At 41.7% G+C, this 21126-nt stretch overlaps 1 protein-coding gene across 7 annotated transcripts in view; it reads left to right on the top strand.

Moving 5' to 3' along the window:
• The window catches only part of ADD1 (adducin 1), a 51882-nt gene continuing 30756 nt past the window's right edge, over positions 1-21126 (top strand). For 3 of the 7 annotated variants that reach the window (XM_065735865.1, XM_065735862.1, XM_065735863.1), the window contains exon 1: positions 18830-18924. The gene's annotated coding sequence lies outside the window, so the exon portion shown is untranslated. Of the gene's footprint in view, positions 14-18829; positions 18925-21126 lie in introns of those variants that run through there. The other 4 variants (XM_065735860.1, XM_065735858.1, XM_065735864.1 and 1 more) reach the window with 2 other exon arrangements.

Here is a 21126-nt window from a genome sequence, read left to right as displayed (position 1 = left end):
CATCTGCCCTCGGGTGAGCGCTGGCGGAGGCGGCGGTGCTGCGGGGGTGGGAGGAGGAGGAGGAGGAGGAGGAGGAAGAAGAAGAAGAAGAACGCGAGGCGCGCGCGCTGCGGAGGGGCGCAGTCGTTAACGGTTCGCGGCGGGCGGGGGCGCGGCTGTCGGCGGAGGAGGCGCGAGGGCGGGGGGGAAGAAAAGGGAAAGGAAAAGCCGGCGGTGTTGGTGGCCCTACGAGGAGGGGACGGGGTTGTGGCGGTGCGTCGGGAACAGACAGCGGGGTGTGGGGGGGAAACCTGGGCGCTGCGGCCCGGGCGGGATGCGGAGGCTGCGGGCGGGGCCGGGCCCCACTCTCCGTTATCCTCGGTGCCGTCCGTGTGCCTCAGCTGCCTCTCCTGCTGCCGGCAGCGGGTTTGTTTCCTGCGCTGGAAGCGTTGCTGTCCACGCTTTCTGATGTGCGTGGATGCTCTGCGGTGTTTGGGGCGCTCTGAGGGTTGGCGCTTCATCTCTGTTGGTTTGGGGGAGCGGGGGAGACGCGGCCAGGCTGGAAAAATGCCCGCGGTTGCGTTGAGGCGGGGGCTGCCGTGAGCGCCGAGGTAAATCTCGACGAGGTGCTGCCGTAGCGCGCTGCGAGCTGGCCGCTGATGTTGTTTTCCTCTCTGCTTTCGGGGAAGTTGCTGCTGCTCATCGGTACTGAAAGTGTGCGGGGGGAACGTTTTCTTGCCTGGCCGCGTGTGTCTGTGCGGAGCTTCCCGGAACGCTCCGACCTTCTGCTGGTGGGTTCTCGAATCCTCATGCTGCAGCAGCTGCCAGATAGTGCTGCGTGCCCTGCAGAAAGCTGCAGTGATCTCACGAATCACACAATCCTCAGAGTTGGAAGGGACCTCTGAAAATCAACTGCTCCAAGTCCCTTGCAATGAGCTGGGACACTACAGCTAGATCAGGTTGCTCAGGGCCTGATCCAGCCTGGCTTGGAGTGTCTCCAAGGATGGGGTATCCACCACATCTCTGGGCAACCTGTGCCAGTGCCTCACCACCTTCCCTTAAAAGACTTCCCTTTTATCCAACCTAAATCTACCCTCTTTCAGCTTGGAGATTCCTTGCATCTCTGGGCTTTGTAACACGACCAAGCATGCTGATAGAAGTCAGCAGTTCTTAACTGTCACAGGTATTGCTCTTGCTTATTAAAAAATAAAGAAATACAAACTTAGGCTCCTATTTCCTTTGTCAGATTCACTGATGTAAGAGCTGCGTGTCTCAGTTTTAGAGTCATGTTCTGTCCCTGTTTGTTATTACACAACAACAGACTGGCTCCTCGTCCTGCAGCAGGTGGCTTTACATTCAGCAAGCAGATTTGATGTGATCATCTAAAAATAGGCTTAAGTGAACAAAGTGTTTTATGGAGTTTGGTTCAGAATTTAAATTTGATGCTTTTCTCTGAGTTTGCAGGAACTGAAAGTTTTATATCTGTGCATCAGAATGTTTAGGTATTCTGTAGTTTTTGCTGGCTTCTTGACTTACATATGCAGCTCCATGGGGGATATACTTCTTTAGCCAAAAGCACTTGTGCTGCCTGAATGTTTGTTTCTTCATGTTGGTGAATAAAAAATGTTACGGGAAATCTGGATATTCACGCTTCGTCTGAAACAAACACTTTCACCAGTGTGTTGTGCCAGTGGGTTCATTAGAGTATGGTTTGCTAATGCAGTAGTGAAGGAGGTCATTTATTGAATCACTATTTTTCTGTGACAGTTTCTTCAATGTATCCAGCAGAAAATGACTCATCTCTATCCTCATTCGCTGAGCTTCACCACTGGTGTTGGATGTAGGTGCAGAATCAAGTCATTTGGTGAGAATATGTGGCCAAACCCATCTGAGTACTGAGAGACTTACATGGGATGAAGCTGCTTCTGCCCATTTGAGTGGTTTTGAGGGGTGGCTTCCTAGCATGGAGTGCTTTAACACATCTCCTTTACCAGTAATCTCTGAAATACCATGGAAGAAAAAAGCTAACTTTCAAAGTGGCTAATTTTGTTTAGAAATAGAGTAAAATATTAAAAGGAGAGGCTCCAAAGTGGAAGAATCACTTCAGTATGTTGGTTGCTTATATATGCCAAGTGCCTTCTATGTCTGGGGAGGTTAGTCAGTCTCATACCTGGTGCTTTCTTGAGTTTTTGAAGTAGTTTTCTTAATTATTTGAGAACTGTAATAACGGTGAAGGTTGAGTGTCAGTACAATGACTGACTCCTGCTTAGAGGGGAGGAAATTATGTAAGAAAGCTTCTCTCTACCTTTATGAGGGAGCATATCAAACAGGTATCGCCTCAGTGTTCTCGTGTTTGACATGTCCTTGCTGCATGGCAAATTAAAAGTAATGTTAGAATTTTAACTTTAATGGCTTTTAGACACCTTTAGAGTTATTGGTGCTTCATATTTAAAAACTGATTGAGGAGATCTGAACACAAGTTATACCTTCTGGTTCCATTGCGTGGGGCATTTGAATCTGCTGAGGAACCTGTCTGGAAGCCTTCCGTTACTTCATAGAACTTCTGTGTTAGCAGATTCAAGAGCACTTTCTTCTTTTAGGTAGCTGTCCTTAAATTACATGAGTTTTGGAGGTTTTGCTCCTGTCATCCATGTCCAGTCTTGCCTCTTCTTTAACATTTCTCTGCAGAAGTGCTCCTTTTTGGATGGGGTTGAGAATGGCAGCTGCACAAACCTGTTGGTTAAGGAAGTTCTGAAGTGTGAATCATGTAAACCAGTGCATCTGTTCATGAGGGATGGTGATGCTTAAAAAGAGTAAATTGTACAGATATTTCCATTTATGATAATTTCTACTTTAAAATTGCCCTTTTATTTGGAGGCGGAATGGAATGTTCGACGTCACTTGGATGACATCTAGTACCATTTCAGTACATTTCTGCTGTTTATTGAAACTCATCTTGATAACCATTGGTCAGGTCAAGGAAAGAAAGCAGTTGTTTCTCTCAGTCAGAGGACATTGTTTACTGCAGTCTTGTCAGCTCAGAAATCATAGTGTGGTTAGTAGTTGCAAAAGTTGTAGGGGCTGAAGTAAGAGCAAAGACTGGGAAGCACCATTTCTAGAATTGCTCTTTTCTCACATCAGGTGTAAGTTGATGTCATTTGTCACAGGGACTCTGGATTAGTGTTCTGACCAACCACCCAGGTCCTGAATACAGGTCAAGTATTACTGACACTTGAGTTTTAAAATTTATCTGCTCGTCACATAAGGGCAAGCTGAATTTTAGTGCAGAGCTGGATTTGAGCATATGCTGCCAGTTGGGCTGGCTGGCCCGTCTGCATGCTTGCAGGCTTTGGTGGGTTGGCTCTTTGGCTATTGAGAAATTGGAGGTGTTGTCCTTGAAGGTGTGGCTGAAGAGAGCAACAACTGCTTGAACACCTGCCCAGCTTCCTCCTCGCAGCCTGGCTTCCTGGGTTGTGGTTTGAGAAACCATCTCTTCCTGCTTTCTTGGGTGCAGTCACTATTCAGTGGTGGGTCTGCCTTTCAACCTCCAACCAGTTGCATTAACGTGTGAGACTTGAAGGAGTCTTTCACTGTTGGCTGAGTAGTTTCCCTGCAGATTAATTAAAAATCAAAATACACGCAAGAGAGCATGTTTCAGCTCACTTTTAAGACTGGGATGTCAAGAACAGCTTTTCAAAACTGAGATTTTGGAGTTTCCATGCTTTTCAGGTGGGTCAGATACCGCTTTCAATTTGTAATTGACAAATGCATTGTTGTTTTTTAATTACAATCTTTTATACCGTGTGTTGTGTATGGTTTTCTGATCTTGACTTGTGAAATTTAAAAAAAAGAGGGAATAAAATATTTGAATTTTGAGATTTTCTTCCATATACCTAATTGAATCGCTGAGAAGAGGCCATGGAATATGTGAGCAATAAATGAGCAGTTAATCAGTAGCACTTTATGGCATCTTTGATACTTTCTCATCAGAAGAGTAGATAAATGTTGAGTCATGGTACTTATCCATTCACACACTAAAGATAAGGGGAGCAATCATTAACAAAGATCTTTTTGATTGGAGTCAGTAAGTATTTAAAAAAAACTTGGGGCAAGAAACTGTAATTTGACTTACAGATGTGGAAACTTAGCTTATTTTGGATTTTTCTTTTTCTATCTATATATCAAATTTCTGTGGTGCTATCTGTGTCTTTTATCTCTGTTGTGGTTCAGATCTTACAAGGTCTGGTATACAATTTCAGCTTTGTTCTAGTTAATGAAGTTTTGCCTGATAGAACAAGCAAGTGCTCAGGCAACCATGGGCGCATGAAGGTTGTCTGCTTTTCTGTTCTTTTCTGCTTGGTTGGTCTGGGTTTTGGTTTGTGTCTTTTTAAGGTTACTTAGTACTGTGCATAACATTATTGTCCCTGCATTCCTACTGTGAAGGTGAAAGGTACAGACTGCTCAGTGACTTCAGTTCTTTGCTAACAGATGATGCAGTTTCTTGAATTGTCACCATGAAGTACTGCTGAAAGTTTGTAAAGTATGTTTACGTGCAGAACATCCATTCCATGTAAAATTAAGTGAAAAGGCATCACTGATGATGTGTGTTAACCAAGAGATGCAGCATACTTAGTTGTGTTTTTCTTCCAGAAAATCTTTCCTAGCTCAGCTTTGCTTATTAATCTTGAATAAGAACATCTTGAAGTATTCCTCAAGCACAGGGACTTAGTTCCTTGCAGTGTCACTTCAGTTTCTGAACGCATAGCTGCATTCAGCCAACTGTAAGTAGTGAAGTGGTTATTTCAGGCATACTGGATTTCTATCGCTAATGTGGTGACCCAAGTCCTGCACTTGTGCCCCACAGATCACAGAATCACAGGGGCTGGAAGGAACCTCAGAAGATCAAGTCCAACTCCCCTGCTAAAGCAGGAACCCTGCAATGGGTTTTGCAGGTAGGCGTACAGCATCCACCATGGAAGGAGACTCCACAGCCTCTCATGGCAGCCCATTCCAGTGCTTTGTCATCCTCAAAGTAAAGAAGTTCTTCTGCATGCATTTTAATACAGAACTTCGTATGTTCAAGTCTCAGGTTGCTACTCCTTGTCCTGTCACTGTGCACTGCTGAGAAGAGCCTGACCTCATCCGTTTGCCTCCCACCTCCTCTTAGATATTTATGAGCTTTTCTCAGATTCTCCCTCACTTATCTTTTCCCCAGGCTGAGCACACTTATGTTACTCCGCCTTTCTTCATTTGGAATGTGCTCCAGGCCCTTCAGCATCTTTGTTGTCCTCTGCTGGACTGCTTCTAGGAGATCCCTTTCTTTTTTGAACCGGGGAGCCCAGAACTGGAAACAGCACTCCAGATGTGGCCTCACCAGGGCACAGTAGAGGGGGAGGATTGCCTCCCTCGACCTGCTGGCCACTCTCTTTTTAATGCACCCCAGGATCCCATTGGCCTTCTTGGCCATCAGGGCACACTTCTGGCTCATGGCCAACCTGCTGTCCACCAGGACACAAGCTCATCCATACAGGCCTCTTGCCACCTTTCTCTGATTTCTTATTCTTAGGGATGCACCAACCTTGAGTTCAGAAGTGGCATTTAAGCACCAACCAGCTCTCCTGGGCTCAGTCATGTGAGCCATCTCACCGTTTCTCTGTGATCCCAGTGAGGTTGTGGCTCTATGAGGGCACATAGATCTCGTTAGCCCTGTTTGTTTCCACGCTGCCTGCATTGGTGTATGGGCACTTGGGGGAAGCAGAAGGGGCAGGTATTTCCAGAGGAATGTGAGGTTTAAACTGGGTCTGTGCTCAGTTGTGTGGGGGGAGCAAGGACAGACATGTAGGACATTTAGAGGAATATGAGGACTTGGGATAGGGAGGATAAATAGGGAAATGTAGCAGACTTCAACTGATAGGGAATTGTGTTTCTTTGTTAATGACATATTTTTCTAGATTACAGAAGGTTTTCATCATTTTTGGGTAAAATTGTAAACAACTAAGGAATTGCTTCATGTTTTAATTGTGACTTCAAGTTTCCAAATGATTTGAACAGGTTCATTATAAGGCAGAAAGATCAATTTTGATTCCAGAGTAATTTTTTTGAATATAGTTTTTTACTCTACTAGTATATATAGCAAGGGGTTGTTTTTCTACCACTTCTGGAGCTTAAAGTAGAACTTATGAGATGGTGAAATTTCAGAGGTAATTTGTGATACTTCTGGTTCTACCTGAAGCATTCAGTTTTGTGAAAAATAACGATCTTAGATGTTTGTTTAGATATCAGCTGTACCTGTGAAATAAATATTTATTTTTCCTATTTGCTTATATGTTGGTATAGGTGAAAAGGTGCTTTGTTTTGGCAGCAGTTAATTCTATCAGGCATTCCCAAAGGAAGTGAATGGCCTTCAGGAGATAAAGTGCAGAGCGTTCTGGTTCTGTTTTGATGTTGAACTTGATGACCTAAGAGGTTTTCTCCAACTATGGAACTTCCATTATTCCGTGTATTGCCATTCTGTAGATCTAGTAGCATACATGGTGTGAGTGGAGAGGCAGATTAATATAGACTTATATTTAATCTAGGGGTAAGTTGTTACATCTTCTGTAGGGCAAGTAGAGATGGTGGACTTGTATGCCTTGGTGGCAGAGGACCCTCCCAGTCTCTTTGCTTTTGTTATTGCCCGTATCTGGATGGCTGCTGCGGTGCTTTTCCCACGCTGCTTTCCATCTCCTTGAGAACCTGTGCTAATCCTGACACTGCTGAGTTATGTGGGTCATCTTACACTGAGCTTCTTCTCTCTCTCCTGGAAGGAAAGGATTTGTGATTATAGCACTGAGTAACCATTTTGGCAACTGAGACTTCCACGTCTACATCTGCCATAGGCTTTTCTGTTGATCTGGGACACTGACACTGCTCCATCTCTAATGGAGATGGGCAGTGCAACCCCAGTTAAGGTGCCTGTACCTCTGCTTGTGGGACAGTACTCCTTCCAGTAGCTTCCAATTTCCCCTTGCTGCAGGAACCTGGAGAGGAGCCAGGAGCAGAGAACTGTTAGCAGCACAAATTAGAGGAAAATAGTCTCTCAAATTGTCCTCCGGCCTGCCTGGAAACTGGAAAATAAAGGGTATTTTGGCAGCTGCTCAGTGAAAGCCAGAAGTGGTGAACAGAAGGTTGGGAAGCGTGGTTAAAATCTGAATGTCAGCCAGAAAAGCTGGACTCTAGGCAGTCCTGCAAATTATGAGGGCAGCCTTATTAATGTAACATTCTGACTGGTGGAAAAGTTTCCTGGGGCAGAGTCTTTATGGGTCAATACTTGCCACTGAAGTGGGGAGACAGCCCTCTGGGGCACAAGCACAACTACCAGCATCAGAAAGAAACCTTTGTAGCTCCATTCTTTCATGGTTTAGGATCCTTTCTAATATGAGTGGGGTAGGGAACGAAAATAACTGGTCTCCCAAAAAGGCTGAGACCAGTGTCTCTCATCTTTTTTTTGTTGTTGTTGTTATTAATGTACTTCTTTATTGATGTTGGAATAGTGTCCATCACTAATTATTTATATAAGCATTAATTTTTTTTTGTTGCCCCAAAATAAGAGGAATGCTAAGGATTGCATAACATAAAGAAAAGGATGAGAGTAATTAGTTACTTATAAACACAAATCCAGGATATCCTAATGTTACCTTTTTAAAGAGCTTATTTCTGTGTTCCCAGGTTTATAGGGCATTAAGTCATTACTGTGTTCACGTATGTTGTTGAAATACATAGGTGACTTACAGAACTAATGTGTTTGGAAGTTCACATCACCACTGTGTCTTAGAGGGACACATTATCACTCAATTTCAGTAGTGTAGATATTAGAGGCACTTAATTAAGAATAAGGCAGATTTTTAATGCATTGTATCCTTTGCATACCTTTAATTAGTGCTAGAAGCCCTCTTTGTTAAGCAGAGTATCATCCAGGATAATATGACTTCTGATTTTTGAATTACTGGTTTGAAGATATGTCCTAATAATCAGGTGTTAATGATAGAAGGAATAAGCCAGGTCCTTCAATCTGAGGTTTTTTATTTGTGACTTCTTGTCCTACAATTTCTGCTTGTGTAACTTAGTCCTTAATCTGATGTGTTATAAACATTAATGAATGGGATAAATTTAGATTTATTTCATTTGACTGACACTAAATCTATTCTAGCAAAGATGTGATGAACTCAGTGTGTAATCTGGTAATCCAGAAAACCCTCTGTCCTCCTCTGTTTCTGTAGTAATCCTAAATTTGAACCTTATTTCTGCTCTTTTTAGTTAAACTGAGCTTAGTGATAGCCGCAGCGTGATGTGTTCTCAAACCAAATACTGATAATGAAGGGTGGGGGTTTTTGTTTTTTCTTTTTTTTTTTCTTTTTTTTTTTATTTGGATTTAGTATCAGAGGTAAAAGAAATTAAATATCCCTAGCTTGTTTTTTTCTTCTGGGGAGACCTGGTGGCATTAATGTTTTCCTTCATGTTACAAGCAGGCATCTTCTGGGGGTGGACAAATGAAGTCCCAACTAAAACCAACCAGCAAACAAAACCAACACCCCAGAAACTCAGATCCATCTGTGAGTGTCCCAGGAAATTGTTAATAATTGCTGCTACAGGAGGGAGCATTCATAGTGCAAAGACCAGAACTTGATTTAGCATCCAAATGTCCTTGCAGTTCCAGTTCTGCAGCAATGCTCAGGGCTTGTCAGATGAGGTGCTTTCAGCCACTTTTGGCATCGCTGCTGCAGCAGAACATGCAAATAATTCTGGCAAGTGAATAAAATCATTGTTCTCTTACCAAATCTTACCTTTTATTATACAGAAGTATGACTTCTTTTCCTATTGGAAATGCAAGAACTAATTAGGTTAATAGCAAATTGAATAAGAACATCAGGAATAAGCAGAAAATTGAAGAAGACTGATCTATCTTATCAGGAAGCATGGAGGCAATAAAAGAAGACTGAAAATAATTTAGGTACTGATGAAAAACTACATGGAGGGGTTCCCTGTCTCTAGAGATGGGGCATCCACTACCTCTCTGGGCAGCCTGTTTCAGTGCTTCTCTACCTTTATTATTAAAAAAAAACAAAAACAAGGAAGAAGTTGTGGTTTTTTTTTTTTTGTTTACATCCCATCTACATTTGCGCTCTCTTAATTTTTTGGACCCATTTTCCCTTGTCCCATCAGAACATACCCCACTAAGGAGTTTGTCCCCTTCTTTCTTTCAGCCTCCTTTAGATACTGAAAGGCTGCTCTCACGTTTCGCTGGAGCATAATATAGTTCAGTTGGAGGACCGGAGTGATGTTTATGTGAAAAACCACTTACGCTGGTGTTGGGATTTGCTGAGTATGAATTGAACTGGATGACCAGATAATGTATTGAAAGTATGTTGGTAGTGGTGTTTGTCAAGGATCAGTTCCAAGAGTTAGTTTTTGCATTTATTGTTGATTTGTTCCTACCAATGCCAGCATTACGCTTTGCCATCAGATGCTGTCAATACTGAAGGTTTTGCGTAGAGGGAATTGAGGCCTTGGGACACAAGTAGTAGAGAGTGTTACCTAAATTCTCACCCATCATCAAGAGGAGGAAAAGAGACAGTTTAGACTGGAAGAGGATCTCTTTCCTAGGGAACTGAGAATTATCTCAATAAGGGTAGGCACCTAGCATGTCTGTTTAGAGCCCATAAAACAAGGCATGAAGAGGTTATTCTCCATAAAAATGAGTGAAATAACACAGGTGAGCAGAACGAGCTTCTTAAGCTCAGGGTATGAGAACAAATGGGTACAAACTGTCCAAGAATAAACCAACTCTGGAAATGAGAAAAGATGGTTCCTAAGCAACAGAGGCAGAAGAGCCTGCAGCATCCTTCCCTTAGGAGTAGTGGCATACAACTGTCTATAAGATGGAGCTAGTTAGCTTATGTAAGGGGAGGAGGGGGTGTAACATGTTTTTGACAGTGCCTGGGGCTATGAATATTCCTCTGGTTCCATGGTTCCTGTCCTGTCCGTTGTTGCAACACAGTTCTTTGACCAGAGACTGCAGGTACATGGGGAGCTGTTTCTTGGAAAGATAGAGCAGCTGCATTCTGATGTATGTAAATGCTTATATCAAGGAATAAAAAAATTGTAGGCAAGTAGGAGGCTTTAAGTACTTTTTTATGTAATGCACGACATTGTATCTCATGTAGTGGATATATGTTACGGAATTCATATTTTCATTATAAAACCCCAAATCAACACAGTATAAGCAGACTTTATAAAGAGCGCTGGAGGTGGCAAAACCCTGCGTGCCATATTGCAACATACTGTGCTGCTGTTCCTGTGACTTGGCGGGGGTGAACTAATACCATTCGTGTCATAAGCTAACAAGAGACACTGCTTGTATCTGCACAATAAAAAATGGGTGGCTTTGCAGAAGACCTGGAAAGAAGAGGGTTGTGCTGCCTCGTCCCTCCTTAACAGAAACATACTAATCCGCAGACTGGGGAATTCATGGTGCCCGAGGACCCAGTGTAAGTTGTGCAGTTATTATGGCACGCTAAATCATGCTTTAATTCCTGTGGAGGTATTTCAGACCCAGGGGAGAACTTGTAAGTGCTCATACGTACCATTGTTTTGCCTGTATCAGTGGTGTACCTTATTGGATGTGAACAGAAACAAAGAGAAATATAGCATCTGCTTTATGTTCTTCTGTTCTAAGTGTTTTCTGTAAATGTTCTTGTAGAAAGCTTCATTTTTGGAAGGAAGTTCAAGCATAGAAAGTGGTTAGGACAGGATAGAAATGTGATGGTGTTTGAAAGGTTCCTTCCTGACTGTGCTTAATGTGTATTATTGACTTCCTTTCAGCTGTTAGTTGAATTTCCTTTTCATTTTAGGTAGAAGTAATTTCCAGAGCAGTGTCTGGCAGGTGACCTGTCTGTGTGCTTTAGGTGGGATGTTTTCTTTATTCATAAGCTCAATGTATTTTCATGTTTTCAGAACAAACGTATGAAGCTGAGTGCTGGATCTTAGTCCTTCAAATTGCCTCAAATGATTTCTTAGCTGTAACGTCAAGGACTTAAATGGCATTTTACACACGCTTAAATGTTAATGTTAGCCATGTTATGTTCCAGAAATGGAACTTGATGGGAAAAGTGCTTGACAGCCTACGTTTCAAAAGTAGGTAAATACTATTTTAAAGGTTGCTGTGTGTGTGGAATTGTTTACTATTATATGAACATTGTTAAAATTATATTTAATCTCCTTAATTATGTAGGCATTCATCCTCGTATTTACTGTTAAATGCATGTGAACTAGAGGCATCATCAGATAAGAAAAGGAAAAAAGTCCACTGTGAGACTGTGAGTGTTTGGCACTCGTATCCAGCGAGTAGATGACTCAGCAGACACGCTGCAGCTCTTTCAACAAGGAGAATATATTCCTGTTTTGAAAGAATATAGTAATGTTTGAGCACTAAGTCGACTGTAAAAGTTGAATGTCTGGACATTTTATTCTTAAAGTATGTTTTAGGTCCTATAGAATTAGAGATTCTTATGTACTTGGGAGAAGTTTGTAGTATATATAGGGTGCAGTGGCCAGATAATGGTCTGTTAAGTTTTTACTAACATTCATTTCTTCTGAAATTATTATAAGGTATGTTAAACACCTAAACAAATGATGTTTCAGGTGATGGTATTGTATAGGTCATTGGAACAGAGCAAGGAACTGGAGGCTGATGCAGGGGAATCTCAAGGATAGGGCTGATAACTTTCATAAATTGGTATAACCTAAATGAGTGAGATACGTTGTGTATCACTGAACATCTTCATAAAGACTTCTGTGGTGTTCTTTAAGGTGCCTGAAGTTAAAGGGAAGAAAGCATTTAAATATTTCCCATTCCTTTGTTTGCTGATAGACTTCTGAAACTGCAGTGAGATCAGGTACACATAGAAAAGAAAATAGTGGGCAAATACAAGTCAGGAGGGGTTGGTTTAGTTCAGGAAAGAGAGATGAGAAAAACAAATTGAAAGAGAAGAAAAAAATAGATTGATACCATAAGGGCAGGAACAACCTTAAAAGTCTGGATTACGTTATGTAGAGGATCTTCACTAGGATTTTTACACAGAATGTATTTCAAACACACTGTTTTTATCAAGTCATATTAGCCCACGGGACTTACAGCATCGTGATGTTATGTTCAGGAGTTTTAACTCAGTATAAAGTAAGATTACACTCTTTGTATCGGTTATATGAGAATGTTATAATGTATGTGTGGTGTTTTTTTTTTTTCATGGTCTAAAGTAGAACAGAAAATCTCTGCAGATGTGTGTGTTAGCTATGCTGTTCAGAGTATTTATCAGAGTTTGAAAAGTTAAGCCACTACTTTGTCTATTTGGCAATTTCTGTCTACTTAGACTACGTTTTGGTGTTTGCCATAAAACCCCAAGTGGTGTTTACTCTGGCAGCTACAGAAACCATCTCTTCCTCATGAAGTCAGTGCAGTTGGAAATAATAGTGGGCAGCTGGCTAAGTAAGTAATAGACTTCATACTTGAGCACTAGAATTGTCAGACTTCTATGTATTTATTAACAAAACCAAAGTAAATCTGAAGCAACTAACTTCTTGGGCTGGAGGTAGCTGGAGTTGAATGGCCTGCACAAAGTGCATCCCTCACAGGGGAGGCTTTTGGGGGAGATGTGATAGAACATGCTGGTGTCGTGATACAGATAGAAAGGTAACAGTTTAAAGTTAAAGATGGCATAGCAAATGTAACTTACTGTGTGTCTCTGTAGATAGTAAAATAGAGCAGCAGTAGGACTTCTAGGAAGAGTTCATTTGACAACTTGAGTGTGGATGATTCAGAGTCATTGTCTGATTCCCAGCAGGTTTGACACGACTGTTTATCCTTGATGTTTGGTAATTTAACTTAAATTTCTGTTTCTGAGATACCAAGCATAATGCTGTGTGATTCTTAGGGCACAGTGGATTCAAGTAATGTTTGGGCAGTGCTCTCAAACATAGTGTTTGAATTTTGGGTGGTCCTGTGTGCAGCCAGGAGCTGAACTCTGATCCTCATAGGTCCCTTCCAACTTGGGATATTCTGTGGTTCTCTGTATGATTCTGGTTACTGCTAGGCAAGCGTAAGCAGATTTGAGATGGGAGTTTTTACCACATTTTCAGAAGTCTTCTGTGTGTCAGTGGTGGTTTGTCCAACAGTAACCTTCCAAGTTTTATGCTGGGACTTGAATTCAGCAAATGCAGAAGGCCCAGTTTTGTTTTATTCTCTCAACTTCAATTATGGTTGTATTTGTTTTTTAAAAACTGTATATGTCTGTGCAAAAGCTTTGGAGATTTGGGCTATTTGGGGCAAATATGCACCCCTGTCTTGCTGTGCTGTTGGGCTTTTCCTTACAAGGGTTCTTGTGTGCTTGGGACCGGTTCTCTCCAGGCTTTCTGTTGCATAGGGTCTCAAGGTGCTTGGAACTGGGCCCTCCGTGCAAGCCATTCTTATAGCTTATCAGCTTGTGTGGGAGAGGCTCCGTGGCAGTAACTGAGCAGTAACTTGCTTTTGTCCTTTCCTTGTCTTCCTGCTGTGACTTGTTTTTGCGTATGTTGTCCACCTTCTTTCAGTTGATTAATGTAACCCTCAGATTAAAATGGTCCTTGTTAAGAAATGAAGAAATAGTCCCAGTAAAAGTGAGAATGGTCAAGCTTTCTGAAACGAAGAAGTCTGTGCTTCTGAAGGGAGCTTTGCTAACATGGGCATAACCACTGTTAGTGTGATTTGCAGCGTCTGCAGAAATGGGATTCATGCACTTCTCCCCGATATGAGTCTGAAACCCCAAAATGCAAAGCAAACACTCTCTTTCTCATTTTATTTATTCATTTTCACTTGACAGCGACAGTCTCAGGTGGAAGGCCTGAGTTTGCATAATGCTGGTTTGTGCAGCTGTATTTGCTTGTGCAATGGTTGCCTGATGATGGAGGTGGCATCATCACAAGGCTGCTTCCTTGTGGTGTTTCTTCTCTTGCCGTGTGGGTGTGCTTGACCCTTGAGGTTTACCCAGAAGTAGGAAACACAACTGTGTAATTTTAGAGTTGGGAGCGTGTTGTCACTCCCCTACATTAAAAGAAAAGCAGAAATGAGTTGCTCCTAAAATAGAATTCATTGGGACATCTTGATATGCTATTTCCTCATATGGAACAGATGATAATCTAATGCAGGAAAATGAGTTCCAGTAACATTTTTATGCATACTTCGTGTCTTTCATCTTTCAATTAAAACTAAGGCCACTCCAAGAGGCAGAAAACAACATGCTGTTGGATTTGGGAACTGTGAAATGGGATGAACTATGTCTTGCCTTCACTTCCAAGGCCTCTCTGAAGATGTTAATAGCTGTCATTTAGGATGTGTGTACCAGGCAGTGCTCAGAAATTTTCAGTGCAGGGTTGAAGAATGATGCAGACCACTTCATCTTCCTATACTTTTGCATGAAGGGCTTAGAAATGCCTGGTTCACCACCTTGTAAGGGAGGTGTTTTGAATTTAAATAAGCTTGGCTGTTAGCTGACTTGGAAATAGGATGATGATGCATGCTAAAGGTTTGCATTTGGATCAGATTTTGTTTGAAAGTGATGTGAAAGTCTCACAGGGAAGGTTTACTTCAAAATTGATCTTAGCTTTGTGTTCTCTGGTTTTTCTGCATGGATTAGAAAGTTTACTATAGCAAGATACTTAGTTTCTTGAGGTTAAGTTTTCAAGCATGTCAGACTGTATCATATTGATGTGTATTTCTTAGTAACTGAAACAGTAACTTATAAAAGATACTTATTTCCTTCTGAATCAGGATTTTAGCATTCCAAACGATTCTACTGTATCGAAAAACTAAATTAGTACTGGATTTTAATAGGATTTTTGTCCTTTTCTCCCTCTCCCATCAAAGTTTAAGACAACTGGGGAGTGCCACCTATGAAAGCCTCAGGTAAACATGAATGATGCACTCATGAAAAATCCAACATCTCGGCTGCCTTTACCTGCCTGATCTGTGCCTCTGTGGAATCTCCAGTCTCCGTATTAGCATCAGCATCATTTATGTACCCTAGTTCTCTCTCTCCTAGCTCTGGCTGCTAGCACACCCATTAGCAATGCTTCAGTGTATCAAGGCTGCTGGCTGCAGCGTCGCTCTGTAGTCACTGCAGCAGTTCCTGAGTTGCTTGCATTCTCTGCCAGAAAATAATGGCTGAGTTTCATGCATCTCGTCACCGTGCGTATGCAGGTAGTTCCTTCTCAAAGATCTTGACCTGCCAGTCTCATGAAGTAGGATTTGTTTTTTCTTGGGGGCATTTGTTGCAGGATCTCCAAAGGTATGTGAAGTGTGAGCTTGGGCTTGCTGCTTCTTGCTGGCTCACAGCTGTGTTGCCAGGTGGTGGCATGCTGTTACTTAGTCCTTCTTTTTGTGATTTCATAAACTGCCAGCGCAGCTACACTAATTGCCCATAACTTTCTTAATGTTACTTTTCCTTTTGCTAGTGTTCATTACATAATCATAAGTAGCAATGAATGTTACTAGAAATTATTTTAAATCTATGATGTCATTCTTCAGCAAATCCATCGACAAAAATGAGATACTGCAGAACAGTGGCAGTAATTTCATTTTCAGATTTATTATATTTCAGATATAAATTGCATATTGAAGGATAAGCTCTTGTTTAAAAAAAAAAGTCTGACTATATGTCACTTGAAATTCTCTGCACGTTTAATGTTTAATTAGTGCTGTAGCACTGATGGTAGATCTGGAAATTAGATTCTGTCCGCCTCTTCCCTCCCAAGTCTCTGCACCTCAGAGGAGGAGTTCAGAACAGCAGAAGTATTAGCAAATGGGATTTTGTAGCATGAAATAGTGGATGTTATTTTGACAGTCTAACATTAGTGACACTGTTCTCTGTTGTAATAAGTTAGGACTGTGCTAAGACTTGATTTTAGACTGGAAAGCAAAACTGATATACTTATGGGATTTCAGCTTGGCCTTGCTTTAGTAAGAGCCTCTTGTCTCTAAATCAGGATGTAAGAGCTTATGTAAGACCTGTCAGTGAGGTTTAATAATTTCTGATGAATGAAGAAGTTGAACTTAGGATGTTTTTGATTTTTCAGTCCTTTTTGCAGAACCTTTTTATAAGTCTCTAAGCTTTGTGTGTCTATACAATCGGAATAAACTGTGAAGCAATCCACTAGCTCATGTGATTTCTATAAAGTGAAGTCCTGGCTGTGGTCTCTGTCCGTGTGTAACTGAGAGAGGTGACTACCTATTGTTTTCTTTCCCATAAATAGGATACAAAATGTAATCTAACTTTTCTGTTAGAAGTTGTTATTGCAGAGCAGTTCAGAAAGTTAAATGCTGTTCTGTTGGCTGCCAGCACAGTTCTCAAATCTCATTCCTCACTATTCAGTCTTTGCAAAAATAACTGGATCCTGCCCAAAAAGGGGCCGCTTAGCCTGCACTGCTGCATTTCAGTCGATCCTTTATGCATCATAAATCTACTGTTTCACCCATGAAATTTATTTTGTTTTTAAAACGTCAGGGAAGAACTTACATTCCTGTTCAAAACTGGGTTTTGAATTCCTTTGCTATCTGGAAGAGCTTTTGTTATTTGCAGTGCTTTTGGAAAGCACGGCTGCTGAGTGGCATCAACAGCGGTGGATGTTCACTATCATTTAATTTTTCTAAGCAAGATTGTTGTATCTAAGATAACATTGGGTGTGTGGGTGGGGTTTTTTGGTTGGTGTGTTTTTTCCCTGTGACACTGGCCCAGCGCACCCATTTGTTTCCAACAGACATTTTAATATGGGTGGAGTTTTTGTGTCTGATTTTGGGATGTCCAACCTCCTTTACTTACAACCAAGGCAGTGCCATTGGGATTTTACAAGTCCTATTTTCTATATAGGAAAAGTGAGGAGGTGCTACTGTCACCAGTACTGCACAGTGGAGGGGCCTTGTTAATTTTGGGTGTTTTTCTGAAACTTGAGGTCACAGAACACCCTGAGGGAGGAGGAAAGGTGCTCTCTCCCAGTCTTTGGTCTTTGTACCAGGGCTCTTTTATTCAGGGAACCTGTAACCTATACAGTCTTGCATTCAAATAAGCACGTGAGTCTTCTGCCTCTGCTCCGTGCTTTCCGTGCAAAGCTGCTTATGAGCTCCCTGGTTCTCATGCAGTGCTGCAGCCTCTGTTCTGCAGCGGGGAAAAACCTGCACTGTTCCTCTTCACCTGATGTGTTAGAAGAAGTTGGATATCAGGGGTAAGTTCTTTACAGAGAGAGTGGTGGGGGTGCTGGCACACGCTGCCCAGGGAGGCTGTGGATGCTCTGTCCCTGGAGGTGTTGAAGACCAGGTTGGATGGAGCCCTGGGCAGCCTGGTCTAGTACCAGATCTGCATTTGGTGGCTCTGCCTGTGGCAGGGGGTTGGAACTTGATGATCCTTGGGGTCTTTTGCACCCCAAACCATTCTGTGATTCTAAATGATGTACACATTTGTGTTTTCAGCAGAGAGCTTTGGAATTCAAAGCCTAGCAGCTATTAACAACTTCATTTTGAGACCAGTGTTTGTTTTTGTGTCAGGCACTCGGATCAGTTTGCCTCAAGCTTTCTAAATACACATTGGATAAAGCTGGGGCCCTGCCCTTAGGAGAGCTGGAACTCGGATTTGCACTGTGCTTAGAAATGTGTGGGCACTGGTTTGTGGCGAGTTCAGCACGAGGCCTGGGAAGTGCATGTGGGTTCACAGATACCTAAAAATAACAGTACTTGGGTTAAACCTCTTTATTTGTGTGGGCTTGTGACCCTGATTGCAATAAATGTACTCTAGCTTTCTGGTGTTACCACCATCCATGAATACTAATAGTGGGGAAAAAAACACTTTAATTAATGCTGCATTGGCCACAGATGCTTTTGACAAAGCAGAAGATGAAAAATGAAAATCAGTGATAACTGTTCTATGCAGTACTGGGGGGCTCGTGTTGCTGAGCCTGGCCGGCATCAGTGGCAACATGTAATGCAGCAGTTAAGCAGGGCTGGGTAAAACTCTTTTCACCACTGCTTTCTGTTGAACAGATGTTATCATTTTGTCATTAAGGCTTAGAGTGACCTTGCATCTACTACAGCCCATTCTGTTCTACAAGCTGTTCAACTTCACATAGTTTTCAAACTACAAAGAGGGAAACAAAAAATTGAAATGAACCTAGAGAGTTCTCTGAACTAAACAGCTAAATGCATCTGAGCAGCCAGTGACACAAACTAGGGTATTCAGGAGCATGCATCCTTTTGGTTACTGAGGTTGGTTAGGTAAGATGAACCCGAATTATTCTGATGGGAAGTTTGCATTTCATTAAAAAGAGAGATGCCCTACCTCATCTCATGGAAGGCTTGTCCTATGAATAAGTCAGATCAGATTGACCTGAGCATCAGAGAAGGATTAAGGAGGATTTTTGGTGGTCTGTCTGACATTCAGTCTCTGGCTGTCACCAGCCTACCCTCAGAGTAAGGTGCTGTTTGAATAAACATGAGGACCTGAAGTGCTTTGGAAGCTGTAAATAACACAAGACATTGTGCATGTAGGAACTTTGTTTTTTTTTCCCAACACCTAAGAAAGAAAGCAGATTCAGAGATTTCAGAAGCAAAGGAACCGTGATCTCAGCACAAACATGGTAAAACATATTCTGGAAGCTGGATTAAAGCTTGTGTTTTAGAAAAGATTCATTAAGCAAAGTTTCTCACACAGAATTCCAGTGTCTTTGAGTAGGAATCTTCCATCTTGATTCAAGGCTAAATGAGTCTGACACTTGCTCTCCAGCATGAAATCTCTCTGTGTTTTTCTTGGCAGGACTGAAAGGTGCTCGCAGCCCTGAGAACAGCTCATCTTTCTGCATACCCAGACAGGTGGAACTGCTCATCCTGCAAAGGTAGTCCTTTACCCTCTGCTTCATTTTTGTAGCCCTTGCGCTTCTGTAGATTTTCATGTCCTTTTTGAAGTGTGTATATAAGGACCAGAATTTATATCTTATTAGTTTTTTTGTTTCAAGGTTAGATAAACTAATTTTGCTACTTGATATTCTTTATTTTATTTGGTGATTACACTAGACCATGTGGTCACAACACTGTCTTTGCACCTCCAGTATGATTTATGGTTGCTCTGGAATTCAAATCTTGCCTTTTTAACATTGAGTAATTCTGGCATAATTTTCATCTCTGGATGTACTCCTTTGCATTAGCTGGGTTCAGCTGAGTTTTGTGGTGTTTTATTATTAATTTGGTAATTCTGTGTTTTTTACTTGAGAAGTTTCTTAAATTGGAAATTCTTAAATCAGGTTTTCAAAACAAAATTGCATACAAAACAACTTATGTGGTATTTGGCAGTTTTTATTTGGTGGTGTGAGCTTATTTTGACGGTTCCTTAAGTCCAAGTTCAGTGAGCAGCAAATTCTGTGTCAGTTCCAGCGCAGGAACAGCTTCGTAAAAGGAGTGAGTATGAAAAGTCATGATATGACTGAGCTTTTGTCCTGAAGGCCATGTTGTTCACTGAACTGTAAGAGCCTATTTTAGGGGCAACCAGAGTCCTCAAAAGAAGCCACCTGTGACCACAGGTGCTCCCCTGGTTCAAAGGGTTTGTGTAGAGAGAGGTTTTCTGTGATGTGAGCAGTATGCCATCTTATGTTATCATAGAATCCTTAGAGTTGGAAGGGACTTTTAAAGGTCAAGTAGCCCAACTTCCCTGCTGTGAACAGGGACATCCACAGCTAAATCAGTTGCCCAGGGCCTTATCCAGCCGGCTTTCTGCCATCTCTGTCCTTAGTCATTCATGAATTTATGCACTGAACCTTTCCAGAAATGCAATATCAGAATCACTTGGAAAAAATCTAAACACTTACTGAATCTGAGAAGTCTGGAAGCAAGGTAATTTTTCTGCTGAATAGACATTTAAGGTTAAAAAGAAACTGCTTAGCAGAAAGTTAGGATTGGGAAGAAACAATGAGGACAAACTGAGCTGTCCATCAGATGATGCAAGTTAACAGTTTTGAGAGTAATGCCTTTTAAAAAATCTTCTTCCTATTCCCATCCTCATGTTGTCACAAAAAGTTTTTCTGCCTTTCTGCTCAGATTATTTCCTTGCTGCCTTTTAACCTGTTGTTTGCTGTGCCAGCCGGAGTAGCTAGCCAAGGTGTTGCCTGGCTGTGCTCCCTTGTGCTGACCAGGGGTTCCTTGGGTTTTTCAAAAGAAAAGCAATTTCTGACAGGCTTTGTCTCTTTAACTGTGATCCTTGATTTACAGCTAAAGCAGCTTTGTGTTCTGTGCAGCTGAGAGTTACTCTGTTAGAAAAATTTATCTGGTTTAATAGAATGATTCCCGTAGTGGAGACCAGGTAATAAAGAAGGCCCTCGGAGTTTTTATTTGGCTGGCTTTGCTTCTGTTTTTCCCATGAACTGGCTACAGTCAGAGATGTGACAGATAAAGCCATAGCTCAGCAGTAGAAGCCAAGCTCAGAAAAGTCTTGCAGTTGGGAGTTCAGTCTGTTGTAAAGCTTGAAATATTTTGCTTGAAATAATAAGTTTAGTTTGGTCATTTGTCTGAATTGCCAGTTTTGAGACTATGTTGTGACCGGAGCTTTTAGCAGTGATGTTCTTCCACTTTTCCTGCTGATCTCCCTAAAGCAGTCCTGTTTCATAAATACATGGAATTTGATGAATTTGAACTAGATTATTGGCTTTTTGCACGTTTGAAACCATTCTAAGAGATTGTTTTAATGTAAGAATTGGAAATGCTTTTTTTTCTCTAACCCTGCTTTTAAACTATTGTCATAGATACTGAGGCATGATCTTATTGATCTGAAATGCAGCACTTATAGTGAGATAAGCATGCAGTTGGTTTTCTCTGTGTTTGAGAATCCAGTATTTGACTGGCAGCACCTCTGTTGGTGAGCAGGATGGTGGAGCCTTCATTCAGTACAGCATAAAGAAGCGTTTGTGTTCGTGAAGTTGTCTCTTCCTGCTTGAAAACAAAGAGCAGTGGAAATTTCGAAGATGCATGAGCCAGGAACATTTGGTAAAGAAAATAATTTGGTTATTCATGATGCAAAGTACGTTGTCTGCTAAGAAGTATGGTCATGA

The sequence above is a fragment of the Cyrtonyx montezumae genome, unplaced genomic scaffold (genome assembly GCF_038088225.1).
Source record: "Cyrtonyx montezumae isolate F1298 unplaced genomic scaffold, pur_monq_1.0 scaffold_2, whole genome shotgun sequence".
NCBI classification, from domain to species: domain Eukaryota; kingdom Metazoa; phylum Chordata; class Aves; order Galliformes; family Odontophoridae; genus Cyrtonyx; species Cyrtonyx montezumae.
This window is presented reverse-complemented; position numbering and strand designations above follow the sequence as displayed.